Here is a 20,759-nt window from a genome sequence, read left to right on the forward strand (position 1 = left end):
TCTTAAAAATAGACTTGGCCATCTTTCCCAATTGACACCATTTACACATAACATTGTCAGTCTTCTTTAGTTTGGCCAATCCTCTTACTTTCTTCATCTTACTGATATTCACCAAATTGTCAAAATTCACATGACATAACCTTTTGTGCCATAACCAAACATCTTCTTGTTGTGCAAACATACATGTCTCTTCTGATAGGTCTAGATAGAATAATTTGCATCTTGTTTTCTCACCAGTCCCAATTATATTACCATCACCATCATGTATCTTGGCCTTCCTATTGTGAAATTCAACTCTGTAACCTAATTTATTTAGATATGAAACACTCAACAAATTTTAGTTAAGTCCTTTAACCTAGAAAACATTTTCACATATTGATGAAGTTTGCCCCCCTTAATACCATAAACACATAACATAAACAAAGAAATAACGACAAATGTGAGAACAATATAGACTTCTTAGCATCACTGAAAATATGAAATCACAAAATTCACAAGTACAATACGCTAACCCACATAGGAGCCTTCATTACAATAATCTGTAAGACTAAGCTACAAACTACCACCAAGAGTTGCTTTAGACAATGTTCAAGAATTTCTTAAATAGGCAATTTTATGTCACCCAAGAAGGTTCTAGATATTCAAACTTAATACCTAGGGCTAAAAGACCCTAACAAAACATATAGAGTCGACAAAAAAAACCTTCAACAAATTATTTTAGAAATTTCAGGTAGCCCAACTTCAGAAGGCCACAACTCTCAAATTGTTTCCCTGTTTAGCTATTATAACCACTTTTCAAAAATGCTGGCTCTTGGTCTATAGGCTCAAAACCATGCACATTCCCTTCTATTGAGTTTCAAGACCTCATCCAAGGCCTCTAAGGCCTTCAAAATTGAGTTCAAAGTTTTTTCTCTAGAAATTTCCACCAAAAATCTACAATAACTTCTCTGATGCATAAGCTAGAGAAATGAGATTTTTATGGTAGGCTTATAATTCTAAAATGAACCTTCATATAGAAAATTAGAACATTCTGAGCTTGTATGAAAAACTTACTAAAAATGGAAAGTTCCTAGAAATAGAACCCTCTCGTCTACTAGTCCTTATTAAAATATAAAAGGCTAAAAATAAGAAATATTTTTGGGTGATCCAAGATTTATCTTACACCCAAGATGCTCCTATATTAGACACCTAGGTTAATTTGAGAAGTGACTCCATCACGTCTTAGGTGTTCAGAGAAAAACCAAGATGGTTAACCTCCTCCCTTGCTAGCCATGATGAACCCTCTACTAGCCTCCCTTTCTATTTGACCAAGTATTCTTCATAAGTTCTATTCATTGTACTTTTTCCAATAATATTGTCTAGTATCTCATCAATCTCCTTTGTAGTAGAACTAGCTACTAGAATACTCCACTGCACTTTTGCAACTTCATCCCCATTACCTCCTTCATAATACTATGTGAAATTTGAAATATTAAATATAGGTGAAATATTCAATTTAGAAGGCAACTCCACTTCATAAGCATTTCCAAAATTATGCCTTTTCACTATCTTGCATGGTCCAAACTTCTTCGTTTTCAATTTATTATATGTACCCACTGGAAAATACTCTTTTCTCAAGTGAACCATGACTTCATCCCCAATCTAAAATTCCTTATACCTCCTCTTCATTTCCGCCTTAGCTTTATACTGTGTATTTATCTTTATAATGTGCTTCCTCACCTCCTTATGGATGTACTTCAAATGTTTAGCAAAATCTTCTACTTCAGCACTACTTATCTCTCCTTTATCCAATTGCCACAATTCAAAAGCATTTTTGGAACTAGTCCCATATAAAAATCTAGAATGGTGATTTACTAGTACTCTTATTGATAGAATTATTGTAGGAAAATTTTACCTGTGGTAAAATAAGTTACCATCCTTTTAGTTTGTTTCCAACTAAACATCTCAATAAATTTCCCAAACTTTCGTTCACAACTACTGTTTGTCCACCAATTTGTGGATGATGTGATGAATTGAACTTCAACTCTATCTTCAATTTCTTCCACAATGTATGCCAGAAATATCCAATAAATTTGGTATCTCAATTTGAAAGTATACTCTTTGGGAGACCATGTACTCTCATTACTTCTCTGAAAAACAACTCTACCACATGAACATTGTTGGCCAAATTTGCTTTTCCACCAAAATTTTCATATTTGAATTTAAATATTAAATGGTCATATCCCACCTTTAATATTAAACAATGCCATGTAAATATCCTCATAATATTTCCATATTTTCATATGTTTATTTTTCTGCCCTCCACAACTTTCTCCAACTATCAGTTCTCCCACAAATCTATGGTAGTCACTTCCCCACATTTTGGAATTGCCTAGTGTTTAACAAATATGAGGAAGCAACCTTTTGCTGCTACGTAAAGTTCAAGATTGGAAGCTACCAAGATGAGATACTATGTGATATCATACCTATGGACATATGTCATATGTTTTTGGGTAGGCCGTGGTAGCTTGATTGGCATGTTGTATACGATGGGCGAGAAAATACCTACACTCTAACTAAGGAAGGAGTGAAACATAAGTTGAAGTCATTGAAGGATAAATAAGAAAAGGTATGTACTATTGCCAAAATATGGTTTTTTGATAGAAAAGAGTTTCTTAAAGGTATGAAGCATGGCCATATGTGTTTTGCTATAATTCCTAAAGATAGTATTGAAGAAGTAGAGGAGGTACCTGCAGAAGTTACAAATATGCTAGGAGAGATTTTTGATATTGTATTAGATAATGTACCTAATGGATTTCCCCCAATGAGGAAGATCAGTCACCAGATGGATTTGGTTCTAGAAGCCAATTTGCCAAAAAGGAAGTGCATAAAATGACACTAATAAAAAGTGATGAGTTGAATAGGCAAGTTCATCAACTTTTTTAGAAGGGGTTGATTGTCCATCTACTATACTAGCAATATTAGCACCAAACAAGAATGAAGAATGGAGGATGTGCACAGATTCACACTATCAATAAGATCACAATAAAGTATAGATTTCCAGTGCCAAGGATGGATGATATTATGGATTGTTTGAGTGGAGCTAAGTATTTCACAAAGATAGATCTCAAGAGTGGGTACCATCATATTTGTATCAGAGAAGATGATGAGTGGAAGACTAATTTCAAGAAAAAGGAAGGACTATATGAGTGGTTAGTCATGCCTTTTGGGCTAACCAATGCATCAAGCACTTTCATGAAGCTTATGAATGAGGTACTGAAGGAGTTTCTAGGAAAGTTTATCATTGTTTACCTAGATGATATATTGATCTTTAATGAGACATTAGAGGAGCATTTGATTCATATTTGCAAGGTGTTTGATAAGTTGAGGGAAGAAAATTTGTTGATAGACCTAAAGAAGTGCAATTTTATAAAGAAAGAGTTGGTGTAACTAGGATTTTTAGTCTTAGTAGAAGGTCTAAAAATAGACCTAGAGAAATTGAAGGCTATCCTCGAATGACCTACTCCAAGGAGTGCAACAGAGGTAAGATCTTTTCATGGACTGGCTACATTTTACAAAAAGTTCATAAGAGCTTTTAATAGTATTTGTGGACCCTTGACTGAAACAATGAGAGGAGGTAGGAAAGAGTTTAAGTGGACTATAGGAGCAAATAAGAGTTTTAATCTATTGAAATAGAAAGTTACTGAGCAACTTGTTTTAGCACTTCCTGATTTTAACAAGGTGTTTCAATTAGATGATGATGTTAGTGGTACTATCATAGGAGTTGTTTTGAGCCAATAAGGTAGACCTATTGCTTATTTCAATGAGAATTTGAATGATGCAAAAAGAAAATATTATGTTTATGATCAATAATTTTGTGCTATAGTTCAAGCATTGAAGAAGTGGAGACACTATCTTCTTCCTAAGGAGTTTGTTTTGTATACTAATCATCAAGCTTTGAAATATTTGAATAGTCAAGGAAAATTGAACCAAAGGCATTTAAAGCGGGTTGAGGGAGTCATACAATTGTTTTGAAACATAGGAGTGGGAAATCTAACAAAGTTGTCGACGCTCTTAGTAGAAGATAACTTTTGCTGACATAAATGAAGATAGAGGTGGTTAGGTTCAAGGATCTCAATAATTTGTATCTAGATGACCCTAATTTTGGTGAAGCATAGAAGGCTTGTATAGAACTTGTTACACTTAACAAGACAAAATGGCTAGCTTTTATGATCCAAGATAGTATGTTGTTTAAAGGAAGCTAGTTGTGCATTCCCATAAGTTCAATGAGAAAGAATCTCATCAAGGAGAAGAAAAATAGAGGATTGGCTGGACATTTTGGTAGAGATAAAACTATAGTTTTGGTTACTAAAAATTATTACTGGCCACAATTGTAGCAAGATGTGATGAAGTTTGTGCAAAGTTGTAGCGTATGCTAACTGGTGAAAGGGGTGAAGCAGAATACAGGGTTGTATCATCCATTACTTACACTAGAGAATTCATGGGAGAATGTTAGCATGGATTTTGTTCTTGGATTACCAAGGAAACAATGCAGGCATGATTCTATTTTTGTGGTGGTTGATAGGTTTTTAAAGATGGCACATTTTATTCCTTGCAAGAAGACTAGTTATGTTGTTCATGTAGCAGAGTTGTTCCTTAGAGAAGTGGTGAGATTACATGGTCTACCAAAGATTATAGTTTTAGATAGAAATACCAAATTTGTTGGATATTTTTGGCATACATTATTGAAGAAGTTGAGGACAGATTTGAAGTTTAGTTCACCACATCATCCACAAACTGATGGATAGACATAAGCTGTGAATCACAATTTGGGAAACTTGTTGAGATGCTTGGTTCGAGATAAACCAAAAGGATGGGATATGATTTTACTAAAGTTAGAATTTGTATATAATAATTTTTTTAATAGGAGTACTACTAAATCACCATTCCAAATTTTATATGGGAGTAGTCTCAGAAATGCTTATGAATTGAGGTAGTTAGATAAAGGAGAGATAAGTAGTGTTGAAGCAAAAGATTTTGTTGAACATTTGAAGAACATCCATGATGAGGTGTCCATGATGAGCTAAGGAAGCACATCATAAAGATGAATACACAATATAAGGCTAAGGCAGATGTGAAAAGGGGATATAAAGAATTTTGGATTGGAGATTAAGTCATGGTTAGTTTGGACCAGCGAAGATAGTGAAAAGGCATGATTTTGGAAATGCGTATGAAGTAGAATTGCCTACTAAATTGAATATTTCACCAATATTTAATATTTCAAATTTGATAGAGTATTATGAAGGAGGTGATGGAGATGAAGTTTTAGAAGCATAGTGGAGCATTCCAGTAGCTAGTTTGGCTACAAAGGAGATTGAGGAGATACTATACAGTCATGTTGGCAAAAGTACTAAAAATAGAACTTATGAGGAATATTTGGTCAAAAGGAAAGGGAGGTCAGTTAAGGATTCATCATTGCTAGCAAAGAAGGAGGTTAACCATCTTGGTTTTCCTCTGAACACCTGAGATGTGATGGGGTCACTTCTCAATGACGGGGTCACCTCTCAAATTACCCCAGTTGTCTAATGCATGAGAATTGTAGGTGTAAGGGAAATCTTGCATCACCCAAAAATATTTTATTTTCAGTCTTTTCTATTTTAATAAGGACTAGTAGACAGAGTGGTTACTATCTATGGGAACTTGTTATTTTTAGTAAGTTTGTCATATGAGCTTGGAATGTTATCATTTTCTATAGGAAGGTTCATTTTAGGAATATAAGCCTACCATGAAAATCTCAAAGCTCTAGCTTAAGTATCAGAGAAGTTATTGCAGATTTTAGATGAAAAAATTTACAGAAAAATACCCACACTCATCGTTGGAGACCTTAGAGTTCCTAGAAGAGGTCTAAAAGCTTGACAGAAGAGCGCTAGCCCAAATTTGAACCTATAGATCAGGACTTGGCATTTCCAAGAAGTGGTTATAATAGCTAATTAGAGCAATGATTAGTGAGTTGTGGCCTTCTGAAGTTGGGCTACCCAAAATTTCTAAAACAATTGTCAAACATGTATTTGTCTAACTCTATATGTTTTGTTAGGGTCTGTCAGCCCTAGGTATTAAGTTTAAGCATCTAGAACCTTCTTAGGTGGCTTTGATAATCTAGAACCTTCTTAGGTGGCATAAAACTACCTATTTAAGAAAGGGTCGAGCATTGTCTAGGACAACTCTGGGTGATAGTTCGCAGCTTGTCTTGCAAATTATTGTACTGAAGGCACCCATGTGGGTTAGCATATTGTACTTATGAATTCTATAATTCCAAATTTGTGGCACAAATCAGAAGTTCATATTTTATTCTCATATTTGTTGTTTCTTTGTTTCTATTATGAGTTTATGGTATTAAGGGAAGCTCCTTGCATCAAGATACTTAAAGGTGACATATGTGTTCTTTTCATTGATCCTATTACTATTAACTCCCTGAAAGCAACTAAGAATCAATTTCTTATACATTGATGTGTTCATTATAGGATGAGGGAAACAATATGGGATAAGTGGTATATGGCTTTTGAAAAATCACCTTGTAATAGTTGGAAGGCACCTTAATGTTTTTTGAGAAATTTGTATATTGCGAGTTTATCCTTAGTAAGAAGTTGATTACTTTAACATTCAATAGTTCTAGGGTAGAGGGAGAGACTTTGTATAGGATGGAGTTAGGACCGAAAGGATGGTTCAACTATAACATAGGAGGCATCTAGCTAAAAAAACCCATGGTTTATTTTGTTTTCTCAGTATTAGTGAATGATTCTATGAATTTACATATGCTTCATGTAACTATATCATTTATTGATGTCATTATTGAGCATGGAACACATTTTTTTAGAGAAGAGATTGGATTAGTACTAAAACCATCTCCATCATCATCAGATGCTCCATTTAGGTCAACCTAGCCAATTGAGCATATGTGCCCCAAATGCTAGAGTATATGTGCTAGAGTAGATATTGATGTTAATGAGGATGGTTTGACATCCCATTCATGTACATATTATGGGAGTAGATGTCATACATTCATTGTTGATGATGGTATTTTCTAGAAAGATGACATGAGTATGTTTATTTGTGTTTTGACATGTTATTAATTATTCACCTAAATCTTATAAAAGTAAATAAATTTGTATTTATAGAACAAATTAAATTGATATATGAATAATATGTATTGTGAGGTGCAACAAGTGGTATGAGCACATAATAGAGTATACATTTGACTAGACATGCATGAGTAGGCCCAACACCCAAGTTAAAGTGTTGAAGTTGATGAAAGATAAACCCCATGACTCCAAGAATCACATTCATGCAAACACATGTCCAGAAAGAGAGAAGGAAAAGCTATGGAGGTTGGAATTCACATATCCACAGTTGAGACATTCTAGATGAGAAAGAAGAGAAATTGCTATAATAAAAAATGTATGAATAATTACAAAGAGATCAATCCTTGTAAAAGGAGATCAAAACCCTAACATGTAAATAACCTAGGTTGCATGATAATAATTAATAAAAGAATTAATTATTATATGCCCGAAGTTTAGCTTAAGTAAACTAGAGGTAATGAGTGACCTAATAATTAAATCAAAATGAATTAATTAATATGGAAATAAATTACCACTCTAAAATAATAATACTATTCATATAAATAGAATAATATGTTTGTTTCAAGATATCTTTTGTTAATATGTATATTTATTTGGTGTTTCACAAGGCTGGATGGGGGCTCAAATGTCTAAAGTTGATGATGTGATACTTCTTTCCATTGACTTAGGCCTACAGAGCTTTGCAATATTAGTACATCTCTTGTTTAGAATTTTAATAATTGAACCCATGTGGTATCATATTCATTTATCTTATATTACTCTTATTTCTAGGGTACCCAACTTGGCTCTAGGACACCAAGACAAAAAAAACAAATCCTCAAGGATAACCAAAGTATGAATGGTAATTTAGTAAAATTTTAGTTTATTTTTTGAAATGTATTACAACTAAACATGTATGTGTATATATTGATGAATGAACCTGGCTTATTTGTTCTATATACAAACAATTGGGTTTTACAAAATTAATGAATGCACCAAATTTCATTGATGTTCATGAGTAGGAATAGGTAACAATTTTATATTCACCTTAAATTTCATTATTGATTATTAGAACTCTCTTAGTAATCCTTTCTATAAAAGTATAATATATGTTATCATTTCCATACAAGAAATGGCCATAGTGGCCTCCTTGGTGATGATGCCTCCTAAGAGTACAAGAGAGCTATCTAAGGCTCCAATATAAATTTTCTTCTATATATATTAAACATGTGGATTTAGATATGAGTAGATGAATTTTTGGATTTTTAGTATTTATCAATAGCTTTGAGTCTCTAAATTATCTTAATTATCTTTTAAATATTACAACTCCTCTCACAACTTTCCATAAATCCTTCACTATTTCATATTGTTAGGAGTCTCGATTGTCAAAGAGGAGGTCCAACATAATAGAGGCAAGAGATATGCAAGTATTCTTAGTTGAAACCCTCTTATAAACTCATTTTAGATTTCTTATATAGTTCTTAGAACATTGGGAAACCATGTGACTAATAGCCTATGCATCATTGCAATAAAGGATACACATATTAGGAAGATAAAATGCTCTCTTACATATATTATCTAGCATGATAATCATGTTGTAATGAAGAATAAAGAAAAAAATTGACTTTGGGAAGAAGTCAAAAACACCATACTTTGGCCTGACAAGGGGGGAAATCTTAATCAACATAAATTTTATCATAAGCTGAAGTAATTGAGAAGGCACCAAAAGGAGTGGTGACTTGAAAAAACTCCATTAGGATTGATAATCTTAGATTGGTTTTGACATATGAGTGATAATATACTTAATTCATTTACTTAGTTCATGTTGAACACGTAATATAGGCCAAGCATAAGTTGTTAGATAGTATATGTTGAGTGAAAAATATTTAGTGTGAGCCAAGTAACAAGTAAGTGCCAAGTCACTCAAGTGTTGAGCATATGGTATGGAGTGAGCTATTCAAATGTTGAGTGATTAGTGGATGCCGAGTCATTTAGATTCTGAGTTACAACAATGAAATTGTAGTTGATGTTGAGCATCAGGGACTTCAAGTGTTGAGTTAAGTAGTTTTGACATAGTTGTTTGTAATGGCACAAACTTCTATGTAAACCATTTTTGGGCTAACTTAAGGATTGTTTTATGATCTTTATTGATAAGGATGAATCTTAAATGTGAATCCCTATGCATTACATGCATCCAATCATAAAAAGGGAAGGTTTAAGCAACAACATGGGTGAATCACAACTGTTGATTCATACCTAACCCTAAGTCACCTAGGTCTTCTTAAGGAAGATAAACCATAAATTTTTTATGAATGCTTAAGGAGAATTGAAGAGAGTTTGCATGTGCAAATAGAGAATTCATGGTGATTAAGGTGTTATTAATTGAGTTACATTGTAATATCAATTAAAGGAGAATAGAGGAAAGGAATTAGAGGATAACAAAGATACATCTAATTAGAAAGGATCAAGTACACATCACTATAGAGGTGATTTGACATCAAGAAAAAAAGTACTAACCAAAGGATCATTCCTGAGACATTTTAATAGGTGAATCAGCTAAATCTCTTAATAGAGTAGTCTTAACATTCTTTTGTAAATCCTTTAATAGGGTGCTTACTTCATTGTAAGTTAAAGTCCTCTTACCAAGCACACTATTAGCAAGGTTTTTAAATCCTTCAACACAGTAAGATATAACAATCTTGTAAGCCTTTAATAGGGGACCTTTCACATAGTAGATCACATTTCATGATTAAACATTGTAACCTTCATTGGATACAATTTTTTTACTGTGGTACTAAAGATTTATGGGTGTCATCCCCAATTTTTACCTTCTCCTTGGAGGGTTTCTAGGTAACCAAATATATTAGGTCATACATGTGTTGAATGTTTTACTTTCATGGTACAGATGTACATGTTTAATTTGGTATTTTATTTTATGTACATAGATTGTGAGACAGATGTGTGGTGAATAGTTTTTGAGGTTGAAATTTTTAAGTTTTGATTCCCCCCCCCCTTTCTCTCTCGGAGTTTACTTCCCTATTGCATTTCCAAAAATTGGTATCAAATCCTAGTTCTCTGAAAGTAAAGATTTGCAACTTTGTGGAAACATCTTGATGATTTAAGTCTATATGTTGGGAAAGACTATTGACAACCATATGATTGAAATAAAACTTGCCCTACATCAGCTAAATGAAGCAAGAGATGAGCTAAAGAGATCATTGAAAAGAAGGAAGGAAATTGCTATTGAAGAGAATGACACACAATACCTTCTATTGAAACATCTTATGTCATACATGTGTTGAGTATTTTACTTTCATGCTATGGATGTATATGTTTAATTTGATATTTCAATTTATATGCATAAATTGTGAGATGGGTGTGTCGTGAATAGTTTTTGAGGTTGAAATTTTTAAGTGTTGATTCACCCCCAGTAAGGACCACTGAATTAGGTATGGTCATCAGAGGCTCTAATTGGGTGGAAACTAGTATTTTATTAATTTTTTCAATAGTTTGCTTGATGTAGAGCTCTCCCTTAAACAAGAAAAAATGTTGCGGTGTGGCCTTAAACTACTTCAAACACCGCAAAATGAATTCAAGTCAGGGCTCTATACCTTTGAAACAAAGTTACACAAAAACATAGCCTAGGCACCCAAAATAGCACAGCTAGGTCTTAAGCAAAAAATCCTCAAATACTAGGTTTATGCTTGAAATGGGAACCTATGATTTTACAAGGGAGTGGAAAGGTTCCAAAATACTTATCCAACTCAAACTAGTGAGTTTGATCTACCTATCTTGTTCCCAAGGATCATAGATAGAAAAATTCCCTTTTAGGCCTAATTGCTAGGTTTTGTGAAGGAAGCACAAAATTGATGATTTAATAGGTTAAAATCCACCAACTAGGAACATGTAGGGATATACTAGATATCATTATCCACCATCAAATTGGGTTCATCCATCCCCAAGTACTGCAACACTTCAATACCTATTGTCCTACACCAAACACATAGAGATGTTTGGCCTAGGGCTTGCTAGAAAAATTGTTTTCCTTGCTTTCCATCCCCCATTCTTTAGGGACCATATTTTAAATCCTCCTAACTTGCATTCTACCAAGTGGCATGGATTTCCCATAGTGGGAATGCAAGTTAGGGCATCATTCCTAAAATTAGTTACTAAATGGAAGTTTGTGATACACCCCAAAAAGAAGTCCAGATAATTTTGGTTGTAGAGTACTTCAAACCCTCAAAACTACTTTAATTATTCTAATAATATGTTCAAGATTCCAAATCAATCATTTATTCACATGTTTCAATACATACCAGTTCGTACACTACAAAAATGCAATATTTCGCAAGAAAAATAGGAACTTTTATTGATTCAAAATGAAAAATTACATATTTTTTCTATCTCTATCTTCCACCTACCTAAAAGGGCTATTTGAAGACCTTTCCCAACTAATCCAACCAATTTTCAAAGGTTGTAACCATTGGGAGTGATTGGGTGAAAGTTTGTTAAATGTAACAAAAAACTGCAAACCTTGCCAAGCAGCCAATATTAGTGAAGCCTACTCAGTCATTGAAGACAGTTCCCTCATATGTGCTGATAATTTTAGTGTTAACCAAGTTTGGAGATAATTTTGACCAAGTTGGGTTGATTAATAAAAGAAAGTCAACATAAATTCTACATCAGTAATTCTCAAGCACTGTTGAGCTCCCAAACCATGTCGAGCTCCAAGATCATGTCGAGATGGGCTTGTTAACAAAGGTCCTAGTAGTAGCTGAGTACACAGTTTTAGAAGCCTAAGAAAAAATCTATCCTATCCTATGAATAAGATGTGCCTAATGACCATAGTAAAAGACCCATGGTTTATAAAACACCAATGGTGACAAGGCCTTACAATTAGGCTTGATTTATTAGATAACTATTTCTACCTATTACAAATGTCTCTTAGGCACAAATTCCCTCGAGTAGAACTCATGTTGAGTTAAGATGATAGATGTTCTTAGAGAATGGAGGGTTAGGTGATCCTACACCATACTCCCTTGCTTGAAATACTTAAGTCCCACTTGAGGATAGTTGTTGAATAGAGGTGCTATGCATGGAAATGCATTCTTCATTCATTCATGTAGCATCTATGTCTAGAAGACCCTTCCACTTGACCAAGTAGTATGAGTAGGTCTTCATCCTTGTCTTCTTAACCACCTTAGAATCCAATATCTTTTCCAACTAAAGTAGTTGGCTAGGTGGTAGATCCTTCATCCATTCTACATGTTTATCAACATCCTACATTACATCATTTTTACCTACATCACCTTTGAAAAGGGTGAGATCAAAACCATTAAAGATAGTAGAAATTGATATGTTAGGAGGCAATGAAATTTCATAAGAATTCTCTCCAAATTTTTGCAATATATGACAGGGTCTAATCTTCCTCATCTACAATTTTGTATGTCCTCTTGGTAGTCATTCTTTATTCAGATAAGCCCATAGTTGATCTCCTTCTTTGAATGTAACATGTCTCTTTTTCTTGTCTTTCTGTTTCTTGTATCTTGTAGTGTTTTGATTCAAAGTATCTCTAACCTAATCATGAATTTGTTTGATCCATTCAAAAAATTCCTCACCTTGTGCACTAGTTTTAAATTCACTTGGTAAGTCTCTCAGTTCTATGACTCCTCTAGGGTGGAATCCATAGTTTACTTAGAATGGTGTCTTCCCTATTGACCTATTGATTGATTCATTGAAGGAAAATTTTTCTTGAGGGAGGATCACATCCCATGTCTACTCATGATGCTTTGTTAGACATTGTAAAAGGTTGTGTAATGATCTGTTAACTACTTCTATCTACCCATTTGTTTTTGGATGATAGGCATAGTTGAAGCATAGGTTTGTGCCCAACTTTCTCCATAGGGTCCATGACCTTGGAATTTCACATCTCTATCTAAGATAATAGATGTTGGTAATCCATGAATCCTAACTACTTCCTTGAAAAATAGGTTAGAAATGTGTCACTAGGACATTTGACCCCATTTTTAGACCAAAATTTTTTACCATTATTAAAATGAGGTCAAATTGGTCGAAATATGCAATGAAAAATATGTTTTTTTAAAATCCATGCCCGTGTTGGTCGAAATTTTGACCAACACTAAGTTTTGGTTACAATTTCAACCAATACTATGTTGGTCAAAATTTTGACCAACACGGGCATGGATTTGAAAAAAAACATATTTTTCATTGCATATTTCGACATATTTAATACATATAACAATTGCATCTTATATATTTAACATTTATTATATTAAACAATTATATTGTATTTAATAAATATAATATAACATATAATAAAAAATATAACAATTATGTTGTAATAAAATGAAATTTATATTGTATTAAATATTACATTAACTATATATTATATTTAATAATTTCTTAATAATTTATAATAGTTATTGTTACAATCATATTGTAATAAAAATAAATTTTAAATACAGTTAAAGAAAGACTAATTTTTTTTAATAAAAAAAGATAATGTAATTAGTATGAAAAAATTACAACTTGCAATGTCAAATCGTCATTCTAGAAGACCGTATTTTCTCATCTATTATCATCCAAGTCCCTATGAATTGCATTCAATAAAAGTGACTAAAATAATAATAATTTGACTAATTAGTAGTCTATAGATGATCCACCATATGAAATGGAGAACTCATGGAATTTTTTTTAAAAGCAACTAAAAAATATTTTGCACGATCGGAGGACATAGTAAAGCAGGGCTCTTTATTCAACATAGGGCTGAGGCATTGTAAACCATAAACCACATTTACTCAAGAGAGAGACCGAGTACATCAATTAGGTTTGGTAGTTGTGAATATGCACCGACTGATACCCGTGGTTCATGGATGCATGTTGTCAAGTGCTAAGAGTGCTTGAAGACTCATGACCGCAAGGATTCACATCTTGTTTCTATTATCGAGTGCTGAGAGTGGTTGAAGACTTGTGAGCCATAGTCTCTATGGTAGTCTCATAACACGATTGCAAAAGGGTTCCAACTATTCTCCATGAAAGACAAGAGTACATCTATAATGCTTTTCATGGTAGATTGAATTGGGTCCCTGTGTGTTGTGTATTTCTAGAGATAGGTTTTCAAAATTGTATATTTTTTCCTTTTTCTTTGCTGGCATTGACTAAATTGCATGATAAAGAAGGAATCCTCACAATGTTCCATCAATTGTATCAACTTATGTTGGCATTTCTGTGATGCCCATTAAACCCTAGGCTTGAGTTTTTGAAAACTTGCTTCATGAATTTGTGATACAGCTAAAAAGGATTTGGGATTCATCAACTTTGTGAGAAACACATTGGCTATTTGTTCAATTAGCAGAAATGGTAGTTTCCATTCTCATCCAGATTTTGCTATTTTGGTTTTGTGCAACCCTAGTTTTCTATGTTGGTGAACAAGATTTGGGGGTTTCTTTGAAGCATAGGGGCCCTTACACACGAGCAAAGACTTAGGATGAGTGCTTGGTGAATGCCTGGTGAGGAGGACGAGTGCTATTTTACAAATGAAGATTTGACATAGGGTTTGGATTAGGGTCAAGGTCTTCTAGTAATTTTTAGGCATCCCATGTTTAACCCCATTTTAGGGTTTATTTTATTTAGAGGGTTTTAGATTTACAAAATTATTTTAACCATTCATAAATTTTTTAGGGTTTTTTGAGATTTATGAAATTGTGTGCTTACTGTAGCTGCATAAATGGGTTTTATTATAATTTAGAAGGCTTTATGAGAATGATATGAGATCTGTAGGTTTAAAATCTTATAACATTTCATCCAATTATTGATAAAGTATTAGTTTAGAATAGATAGGATGGAAAATGAAATTATAAGGTTTCATTAGAGTTTAGATAGAGCAATGGAATCCTTGGGTTGTGGGCCACACTACAACTTCAGCGAAAATGTTTGATTGCATTCATGTTATAAGAACTTTATCTTTTTATTTGTTTAAATTCATGAAAATGAAGGGTGTACTATCATGTGTACAAATGATTGAGAGAGAAAAAAAATTTCTAGCCACCCATGTGAAAATAAATGTTGGTCTTAATAAAAGACAGAGATATTAAGACGTGGATGCAGTTTTCTTCATCACAAAAAATGCCTATGCAAGTGCAGTGTGGTCCACCAGATTAGGCATTGATAGATTCATACAATGGAAAGAGCTACTAAAAGTTAATCATTTTATTTTCTCTCATATTCTCTCTCAAACTTTAGATATTCTAGTATAAAAATTATATTAACCAAAGCTTTATGAAATGATGCAATAACTTAAACTAACAATTTTTATTTGATTATCTTTAAGCTAGTCAATCTTATGTTGAAATAGCTAGCCTGGTAATTGAAGTTCTAAGAAGATTTTCTTTTTAATTTAATGAGAGGATAATAAAACCCATTTATTCTCATTAAGCCTTCTAAATTATAATAAAACTCATATCCTTTTTTTTTTTTTGTGCCACACCTTTTGCATACTTGTAACCCTAACACATAACTTGTAGTGTTTTTAGCACAATTCTTACTTGTAACCCTTGTATAGGGACATTAAAATCGAGCTCATCTTTTCATACCTTTAGAATTTAGTGGAACCATGGCAAGGATGAGAAGAAAACACTACAGAATGATTGATATGTTAAAGCTCACAAAAAACTAAGGTATCTACTATTCCAACTGAGTTTCTTTTAGACTATGAATATATATGGGTTGCTTAATTTTATTGAATTGAGAGTTTTGGTTGCTCTTATTTATGCCGCTCTAGCTTAATTAAAAAGAAAAAGTGGTATAGGCTACCAATTCACTATTCATAAAATTTCATAGCACCACTCTTGTTTCTTTTAGTGTAATCATTATGCTGGATGAAGGTCCATATTTGAAAATCTTATTATAATTATTTGTATAGTCTAGAAGATAATTTATGCATTATTAGTAATGCTTCATGATTGAATTAAAAATTGGAGAATGGGGAAAGGATAACATGGATGATGGATAGAATGTGTAAATGATTAGCTTTATTTTAGTAATAGAAATATGTTTGTAGTGTAGAAGTAGATATTTCTCTTTACAAAGCAATTTTGAAAGTCACATTTGAAATTTAATGTTAGAGTTAGTTTGTCCATTGATTATTCAATACCAAAATGAAATTGATATCTCATGCAAAAAATTCTAAATCTATGTTCCCAACTCCCTTGACAAAACATCTCTAATAAAAGAAAATAAAAGAAAAGAAAAACTTTGACCTAGAAAAGATAGACAATGATATAAATATTCTAAAATGTATTTGCAAGAGCTTTCCTAAAGAAATTATTATATTGATATGGATGAGAATTAAAAAATTCTAGAAACTTCTACTAAACCGAGTACTAAAACTTACCATCTATAAACACTCAGCCACATGTAAGAGAGGTCCAATGGGGCACAAACTCATAAATAAAAGAAGAAATAGTACAACCTCTGTACATAGTATATTCATATAATATGAATAATAAAGATGATATTTTTACTAATCCTTATGATATTTGGTTAATCATTAAACAAGAACCCAAAATGTAGTAATTTAGTTTGACATGATAATGGTACTAAGAGTTGAAGAAAAAAAATGATGAACTGGTATAAGCTTGCGTCTCTCAAGATCTTTTTATTAATGGGAAAAATGCATCGTAGAAAATTAAACTATCCATCAAGCTCTCTGGGATGTTCATTGCTAAGGGGAACCCCATGACCAAATAATGTTATCATTCAAACAATATTATAGAAAAAATCATTTGCAATTTATCAGTTAACAAATTTATTACTTGATACCTATTGTAGTTCCATGTTTTAGTAGGATATGACTAATAATTGATTATATCATGTGCAAAATACATAAGATGGTGATTATACAACAACCAATGCAAAAAGAATTTCATGTCATACATACAAACTAATGACCTTAGCACAACATCTTGTGACATGTATTAGTTAAATTCTATTGTAGAAGAAACACCTAATAGCAAAATTATATGAACTTGATGCCTTGCAAATTAGACCTAAATCCAAAGTACAAAGAACCACAAATGCAATAGAGGTTTTTTTTTTTCCATCTCCTTTTGGTCCTCATTGATATGTATGCTAGAAGTAATATTTGAGGTCTATATTGGTCATTCATGGACATTTAAACAATTTATTTTTTTTGCTCCATAGCTATACTTTGGGCTTCAAGAATTCTCACATTTTGCATAAACAATTCATAGTCCATATCTACATCAAAAAATAAAAATAACAAGGATTGCTCCCACACTTCTTGTGAGTTCCTTGTCCCTGTAGAAAACCCTAAATTATCTTTATGACCATATACTTCTTCCTCTTCATGCCCCTATTCAAGGCATTCTCTCATTACTTCACCTTTCTCTTGCCATTCCTCAACTATGGCATTCATCTTATCCCACAAATCTGTCTCTTTAACAAGTCCTTATAGACTTGCCGCTCCACCATCTTCAACACAATGTTTTACCTCATAATCATCCTCTAGAACATTTATCTTAGTAGGTTCCCTCAGCAACTTCCTCTTCTCAGTTAGCCTCTTAATGGGCCAAACAATCTTTCTTGTCATCTTCATGTGCCAACTTGTGGCATTCTTCACCATCTCTGTTTCCAAGAGTCTTAGCTCTTCATCCCTTAAGGTCCTTGTCATATTTGAGACCTCTTGCAACTTATCCTCCCAATTCCATCCTTCTTGGAATTCAAACATCTCATCTATAGCTTGTTTCACAACCCTATCCTCTCTGTTTTTAACAACATCATATAAGGGACATATGACTGTCCCAACTTGAATGTCTCCACCCATGCACTCTTCTATTACCTCAAAAACCTCTAAGATATTCTCCTCTATCCCTTTCTTCTCATATTTTTGAGCCTCTTCCTTTTTTGGCTCACCTATCACCATCTTCACTGTCCTATGATCTTCAGGTGCTAACTTCTCCATATATTTCTACACTTGCATCTCTGTCTCTTCTTCAATTGAACCAGTCATATCAACCACTGCCCTCTCTAGGATCTTTGTTTGATCAAAAACTCCTTGTGCCTCAACATAGGCCTGATGTACCAAATCAATTACTATCTTTCTATCTATCTTATCTTCTTCTTGTTCTCTTTGTCCTAGGAACCCCACTCTTTCAAACAAGAAACTAGTTGGCATCCTCCATGATACTTCATCTTCTTTCAAAGATCTTAATATCACTTGTCTTCCACCTTGCTTGAAGGTGTAACTATTCAATGCCCCATCATATAATTTATGCTTCTCTACTTGCCATGCCCTCCAAAGGATCAAATGGCATCCTACCAATGGAATAAAATCACATAAAATAGAATCTTCATAGGTTCCAATGCTAAAAGGAACATATACTTGCCTTCTAACCTCAACTTGGTGTCTATCATGCAATCCTTGTGCCATGTAAGGTCTTCTATGCACTAGTAGTTGTAGGTTCAACTTGTTAACCATCTCAATTAAAACAAAATTGTAAAATGAAATACTAGAAATGACCATTCTGTAAACCTTACCCATACATTTGCATTGTGTTTTGAATTGCGAGTATCCATGAGTCTCCAAATCTATATTCATGATGGCTTTAACTTATTTTACCCTTCAACCTAACTTCCTTTAAAAACTAAGACCCATCCAACTTTGAATCACCACTTTGGAATACTCTTAAAGGATAATTCAACTTCAAGGTTCAACAAGGGATTCTAGGTCATTAAAAACTTAGTTTGCCTCCTCTTCTTCTCCCAAAGAATCTTCTATGTTGTCTATCCATCTATGCCTACCCTTTGTCCCTTCTATCTTCCACAACCTCCGTTCATTTTTTGTGAGGATGAGAAAGGCACTGGAAAGACTTATCTTCATATGGCTTACAATTATCTTCATAATAGGAAAGGAAGAGAGGATAAAAGGAGATTAAATTTATTTCTTATTTTCACTAATGATTTCTCTCCTTATCTAAATTAATTTATAAATATTGCTTCTTGACAAAATTAATTCTTTTCCAACATATAATGTGTCTATTGTAGCTTGTTCTTGTTGTGGGGACAAAGCTGCAACATGTTATTGCAACACTTGCAGTAGAGAATGTGATTGGAAGTGGACATTTATCTAGTTCAAAGATCAAGCCATAGGATAAATTGTTTTGGTTTAACAAGCTAGAGTTGCTTCCTTCTTTGATTCATTTCATACTTTTCCAGGTATAAAATACTGCAGATTTCTTTTTTGTTTACTCTTAGTCCATATGGCATTGAATTGGGTTGGGATAACAATGTGTTCTCTTTGGTGTTGGAGAACGCATTTGAGTTGGCTTCATTCTTTTGGTTTTGGGTATGGATTAGAATACACATATCTATAGGAGCTCCTAGTTTTTAATTATATATTACCAAAAAGTTTCCTACATTATCTATTGTAAAATTATTTTAAGATATCTTTGCAATCACTTTTTATTTTTGATGTCTTTAATCAATGTAGTGGCAATTTGGATATAATTCATGTTATCTTAAGAATCACATTCTTGTCCATGTAATTTTGATTTTGGGGTATGAAATTTAATTATTTTATCACTAATTTCTAATATTTTCTTAGGGTCCTTTGGATGTTGCTTACATCTATTGTTTTGATAAACAACTTTGCAGGCAGTTTCTTTGTAGCTTCAGTACTCTACCACTTCATGCACTTGCTACTCGGGTAATCCACACACTACTTACCCTTTCAAGAATTTTAGAAGCCCTTAAGATTTCTTTTGCAAACATATAAATGAGAAGATACACATATATAACACTTTGCACAAGGGTTGCACAAATTCATTTTTGGTCAGTCGAATTCTTAATCTCCCACCTTGGTTTCTGCATGTACCTCTCTCTCTCTCTCTCTCTCTCTCTCTCTCTCTCTCTCTCTCTCTCTCTCTCTCTCTCTCTCTCTCTCACTCACTGCATCATTTCCTACAAACATTAAAACACAATGTTCTAGCTTTAGTGGCTCTAGACTCTAGTGTTTTTGTTATTGGTTCCTCTATTCTACTATAGGTCAAATATATCATATCTATACTAATGCTTTTGAGGGTGACTGACTAATAGTATTGACTATTCTTGGCTTCAAGCATATTATATGTGGGTAAGCCTTATTTTGGTTTCTTCAAAATTTTAATATGCTTCATGAAAAGTAGGTTTTTTAGTTTATTTGTATTTTTTGCCATCTTGATAAGATTTACTATTTATGGCAGGTTGGTCATTATTGGATGGTTTCTTGTGATGGGAGCATTTGTTCTCAGCAGTGTGTTTATTGCACTTAACAAGTAAGTTCCCATTTGTTGAATGTGAGTTTATTATAAATGTTGTGATTATTAATCTATATCTACTTTGCCTCTGAGTTTGTTTGGTTGAAACTAGGATTCTAAAATTTATTGGTGAAAAGAGATTTAGATTTAAAAGGGGTTAGTGTTATTTCCATAAAGATTAGGATCTTATAATCTTTTTACTAGAGATAAAATCTGAGGCTTGATTACAGGGTTATTCAATTATCTACGGAAGTAACAAATAGCCTAATTAGCTAGAGTTACTTTTGCATCTATGAGGCTTTAAAATGACTAGAGCATGGATATTTGA

Source organism: Cupressus sempervirens, chromosome 10, assembly GCF_028749045.1.
Source record: "Cupressus sempervirens isolate cs-2001-9-10 chromosome 10, ASM2874904v1, whole genome shotgun sequence".
In the NCBI taxonomy this organism is placed as follows: domain Eukaryota; kingdom Viridiplantae; phylum Streptophyta; class Pinopsida; order Cupressales; family Cupressaceae; genus Cupressus; species Cupressus sempervirens.